Genomic DNA, 6,000 nt, shown 5'->3' on the forward strand with positions numbered 1-6,000 from the left:
GGATTTATTGATTTATGATATATAATACATTATGACTATACTAAAAGTAATAGAGAGAGAAGTTGCAGAAGCTGCTAAGATAAGAATAGAATCGGAATCTAAAAACAAGAGAGCTCTCTCTGAATCTGTCCCCGAGCTTGGTCCTGTGATTGGCCCTTAATTGTAAACATGGAACACGAGCCAATCACAGGTGCACCTATTGCATTCCACAGCAGCAGATAATTATTGTTTACATTTTTCTTCTGGGGCCTCAGCTTCCCAGAAAGGACAAATCCTAAAAGAAAGGATTTTTTGAAAAAATGTCTGTGACAGTTATTGATTCTTTTCACATCTTTTCCTGGTATATGAGCAGAGGGTTTCAAGGTTTTTGAAGTTTAGCGTTAAATGGTAGCGGATCAGGATTAATTTTTTGTGGACAGGTCCAGTTGCAGATATTGAATCCAATATGTAAACTAGGTCCTCTTTCATCTCATATTAGTTGAGCTTCTTTGTATTTTGGGATTCATTACTTTATTAGCAGCAACGTTCAGAAGATGCAAATGTATTGATGAACAGTAGAGGTTAATATAGAGTACATCTCATATACTATAGCTCTTTTCTTTGAGAGCTGTTTCAACCTGCACATACGTACATTCAACAATCTGTAGATTTTGGAAAGCAAACATGGATTTACAGACTATCTTTTGCATCCCTTTTCCTTTTTAAAAATGTTTACTTGAATTACCTTGTTGGCTCTGTGTCCTTAAGCAGTTCAGATATGATTACCCACAGTGACACACTTGCTGCATTGCCTTACACAGAGTGACTTTCAGCTTAAGAAATGTTTGTAAGACTTTTACCACCCAAAACAAAATGATCAATTGTTTTATACTGGTCCAGTTTTCAGCTTCATTTCTTTCTTAAGTCAGCTGAGGGATATTTCTGCATTACTAGAAGATGCCATTGCAGTTTGCATCTTAAACTATACTTTGTCCCCAGATGATATTGTAAAATGAATTGCATTCAGGCAGAGGCTTCTCAAGCACAACTGCTTCATTTAACAGCAGCATATAAGCATTCAACTCCCAATCCCTGGAGTTCTCCCTTTGCTAACTGTTATAGCATCAGACTTAAAATGGCAAGGTGTTTTGGAGAATGCAGTTTTTCTGAGCCAATTAACCTATATTGTGAACTATGTACTTTTTTCTATTTTAATACATCAACCAAGAAATCTAAAGAAATCAGAAAAAGTCTTTTGTCGACTTCTCAGATAAGAATAAAAAAAAAATAAATTCAGTATTTATCTGAGACTTGGTAATTTCAAATGGAGCAGGAATCTCTGTCTTAATCTGTCTTCAAGAATTTGCTAACAAGTATAATCATACTTAGTCTTTCAAATGCTAAAGCAGGAATAGAAAAATCCATTTCAATGCAAACTTCTGTGAAATTCTACTATTATAAAAATCTTTATAGGAGGACTGAGAACTGGTATACCGTGCTCTAAATTTTAAAATTGTGGAGTATAAACTGCTTGTTTAACTGAGTGCTTTCGAGGAATTCTTGGATACTGTTGCACGAGAGCTCTCTCATCTAGGGAAATCTTGTCAGGAGTTTATTGATAAGGAAGAAAGATTAATTACATGCTCAAGTAAACCAAGCTCTGTGACAGAAGTGAATTCTCCTTCTCTGCCTTAAGAGAACCATTGTTTTCTCCTGGCTGGATTTGTAATGAGATTGTACCCACATGATTTTGTACACTCCTCATTTTGTTCTGTTTTCTCTAAACTCATTTTTTTCTTTCATTCTCTGTCCTGAGAATACTCAAGGAAGAATTTATCCGTGTTACCTGAAGTAAAAGACACTTCTAAGGGATTAGAGTTTTACTCTGTTTTGAGATAGTAGAAAATAGCTGGTAATGAAGTGAAAACAGATTAAAATAAGACATTCATTGACTCAAGTAATCATCCTCCCTGAAAAACTGGAAACAGATGAGAGTAGTGAATTTTAAAACTACCAATAATTCTTTACACTAGGAATTTTACTGACCATTGTCTGGCGTTGGGCATTATGTCCTTTATGAGAGTGTATTGAGAAAGAATGCAATGGGATTTGCATGGATGGCTGATTAACTTTAAGTTTTTCTTATTTTATAGGTGTTACAAAACCAGAAAAAAATCCATCAAGGTCATATATGGATTTTTGTGTTCTGGCAATTTGCATTTTTAAATTCTAACAGAAAAAAAAAAAAAAAAAGGTGGGGTTTTTATTAGGGGAATCCCAGAATCTAATGATGAACAAAGTAATTTCTGTGCTTCTCTTTAGGCCTTAGCTTTACCACCTGTTTTGTTCGCTCTTGTGCAAGAAGGTGAAGTGCCTCAGTACATTGTCATACACCAGGCTATGCTGATTCCTCGTTGACTGCATGTGATATCAGTTCAGTGCATGATATTTTTCCAACTTACTGAGAAAAGCACCAATTGCAGTCATCTAAAGCACATTTTCACTTCAGTCTTCTTTTCATGCTGCTAGCTTTCAAAAATACATTTACAATTATTACCCACAAACACTGATTTACAAGAGTGTCCCTTGATGCTTATTGAAAAAAAGTGGTGAACGAGAGATTAACAGTGTAATACTCTATACGCATACACCTCTGTAGAAGGCCAAGGTTCCTTTCAAGCATATAGTTGTGAGCTTGAATGCTCAAAGTCAAGCTACGTCTTTACAGATAGCAGAGTTTGTTGAAGTGACTGGAGAGTCAATAGTCATGAGAGCTCCTTTGCTTGTAGAAAAATTCCATTCTACCAAATGCAGTTCCTCAACTGACCTCTAGCCCAAAAACTACAATTAAAAGGTGCATATCCTGGGCAGAATAGGTGAGAACAGTGCCTTCTACACTAGCAAAAATAGAAACAAGTTTCTTGCAGATCTGTGCATAGCTTTGTGTCCTCTTCTGTCTTTCCTGTCCTCTTTATGTTCCCAGAATTTTGAGAACATAAAGAGCAGACCTAAACTGATAGGTTCTGCTTTTTCTCTCATCACTTCAGGTATTTTTTGAGGAGTATTTTCAGAGACCCTACTATCCAGTGGGATTTAAAGTTAGAACATTATATATTAATGATTCTCCTTCAAAAATATTCTTCCTTTTTCCCATAAAAACTTGCTTTCTTCTTGTCAGCACAGGTGCTAAGAGGTGAACAAATTCAGCAATATGAGAGATGATGCTTATTGCTTCTGTTTTTCAGAGGTAGAATCTCTCTTTTAATGCATCTCCTAAATTTATCTCCTTTCCTCTGTAGCCAGTAAATTAATCTTCCAATTTTCTTTCCTAAGCTTGAGACCTCTGAAATAGGCATTTACCTTTCATATGTTCAAAGTCAGAAACATTCTTAGTATTCACAGGTCCACAGGCATCAGAAAATTTCCTGTGCTTTTCATTTTAAAAATTTAGCCATTTCTACTATGGCTGCCCAAATGGATAGTGGCCTGAATTGAGTTTTGCTATGTAACTGTTGAAATAAATCCTCCTAATAGAATCAGGGCATAATCCACCAGAAATCAGACAATATTACTGCCATTGTTCAGAAACTTTTTCTTCATTTCCTGTTGTAACACCACTGAATGCAATATTGTTTTGGGTTGCTGAAGGCAAATATGGTTCTACATTTGATGATTGCTTTAACTGCTCCAACACTGCTCTGCTAGATTGTTGATAAAACATTTTATTGGAGTTATTTACAGTATGAATATACATTTAAGTTATCAATAGAAGAAAGAGAGGTTACATACCAGTAAAGGATAATCTTTGAGATTTTGAGTCCAAAATTACACGTTTTTGACTTACTTTTCTCTTTCAAAACTCTTTGCTGTTTCTAGATGTACATTCCATTCGATGAACAGGAATAGGAACTCTGTTACCTTATCTGGATGCTGGGCATGAGCAATTGAAGAGTCCTATGTGAGGAGGAAAAGGAAAAGAAGGATGCCTACAAGTAGCAGCATGGCAATGCTGCCTCATGTTAATGTACATGTGGTTGTTTCAAAACTACTTATTTATTTAAATACTGCTCGTATTGCTGATAAGGCTCAATATTCTTTATCTTTTCTCTTCAAGCATAATATGTGCCTTTGCATTTTGAGAATTATGTTTGAGAAAGGGTTGTGCATACCGAGTTATGAAGATGTACTTGTTGCATCTGAGCAGTCAGCATAAGCATTACAATTGACTAATCTGATTGCCTTCTATGTTGGAAGGATTGGTTACATGGGCCCATGTAATATAACTCATACACAACTTTTAACATCCTTTTCAATTGTATTTTTTATTTATAAGCTGAGATGGATGAATGAGTTGGTAGATGGATTGAAAAATAAGCAGGCATTTGGACTCTGAAGATAGTAATTAATGGCTCAACTTCTAGATGACATCCAGTCAATACTGCTGCCTTTCTTATTCAGTTATTTTCACCAATGATGACAATATTTCAAGATGATGAGATAGAATGGACCCTCAGCAAATTTTCACGAGGCAAAATTGGGAAGTTAAGTATAAATTACGCCGGATGGAAAACATTGTAAAACAGAGGGGCTGGGCCAACAGAAACTTAATAAATTTAGAAGGAGAAGTGCAAAAGACCTGCACTTCTGAAAAAAACCAGCTAAGTGTATGAGTAGAGTCTGGAAACCAACTGACTTGGTAGCAGCTCTGCTGAAAGGAGAGTTTGCAGTGGCTTGCAGGTTGAGTATGAATGGAATGCTGTCACCACAAATAAGGCAAACTGGACTACGTTGGAGGGAATGTGGACAATATATCAAAGGAAGTTATTGTCCCTTCGTAGCTCACATAAACTTTGTTTACGTCCATCTTGCAGTTCAAGAAGGATGTTGGAAAACTGGAAAGAATCTAACAAGAGTAGAATCTCAGTTAACCATCTTCATGGTTAGAGACCTGAAGAACAGGGTATTCAACCAGAGATTGCTTAACCCAGTGAAAGAAAGGCTAAAGAGACCCTTAATACCAGTCAGTGCAATTTGAAGGTACACTATGAGGATGAGGTACTACAAGGTACACTAACTCTCCTCACTACCAGCCCTTGGTATATTAAAGGCAAAAGTCACAAGTTTCAGCTTTGGCATCAACATTAGAAGAAGTACTTCACCAGGAGGGTCATATAGCACTGGAACACTTTATGAAATTGAGTGATGAAATCTCCATCCTTGGGGTTCTTTTCAGACTTGTCTAGAAAAAGCCAAAGTTGACCCAATCTAGTACTGGCTGGGTTCCTAGGCTGAGTGAGTTCAATTAGGTGACCTATAGACATTGCTAGGATTCTATGCTTTGTTCTACTGAATAATTACATCTTTCCGTGCTCCTCGTACTTCGTATTGGGTGAAAAAACACAGTCAAGGTCTGCATCCAATATGTTTATTACATATGTTGACATAATAGTATAGGGATTCAGTGATTAATTAAATGTTTCCTTTTCTTCCCATGACCACTGGAAGATTTACATACTGAGAGAACAAAAGCTTTAATGTCATAATCCCTAAACAGTAGGAACAAACATGTATTGTTATCTTCATTCCCCAGGACTCCTAACAATGTTTGTATAAATTAAAAACTGTTAATAGCAGAACACTGTAATTGATTAGCTTCTGTATGTTTACAACTCTCTTTAATTGCTTAAAAATGCCATTTGTCAGCTTCATGTTCTATTGACAATGTTATTGATTTATCCGATTTGGGCTTTGTCTTGTCTCTCGTACATAAAACTCACATATGCAGTTCAAATGGGAAATGACTCTATTGATTTCCTTAACTTGAGCCCAAATGCTAAAGATTTTTGGATAAGCTTTCTCATTATTTAAGCCAAAATCAATAAAAGAGAGCATCTTTTAATGAAAGAGCAGTTTGAGCAACGTACTTCAGAAATGGGGTCCTGTTCATCCTTTGCTTTACAAATCGATCTCTTTGGTTCCCTAAGTGAGGTCCAATTGGTTGACATTGTGGTTTGTCTTTGT

The sequence above is a fragment of the Ammospiza caudacuta genome, chromosome 1, assembly GCF_027887145.1.
Source record: "Ammospiza caudacuta isolate bAmmCau1 chromosome 1, bAmmCau1.pri, whole genome shotgun sequence".
Lineage (NCBI taxonomy): Eukaryota > Metazoa > Chordata > Aves > Passeriformes > Passerellidae > Ammospiza > Ammospiza caudacuta.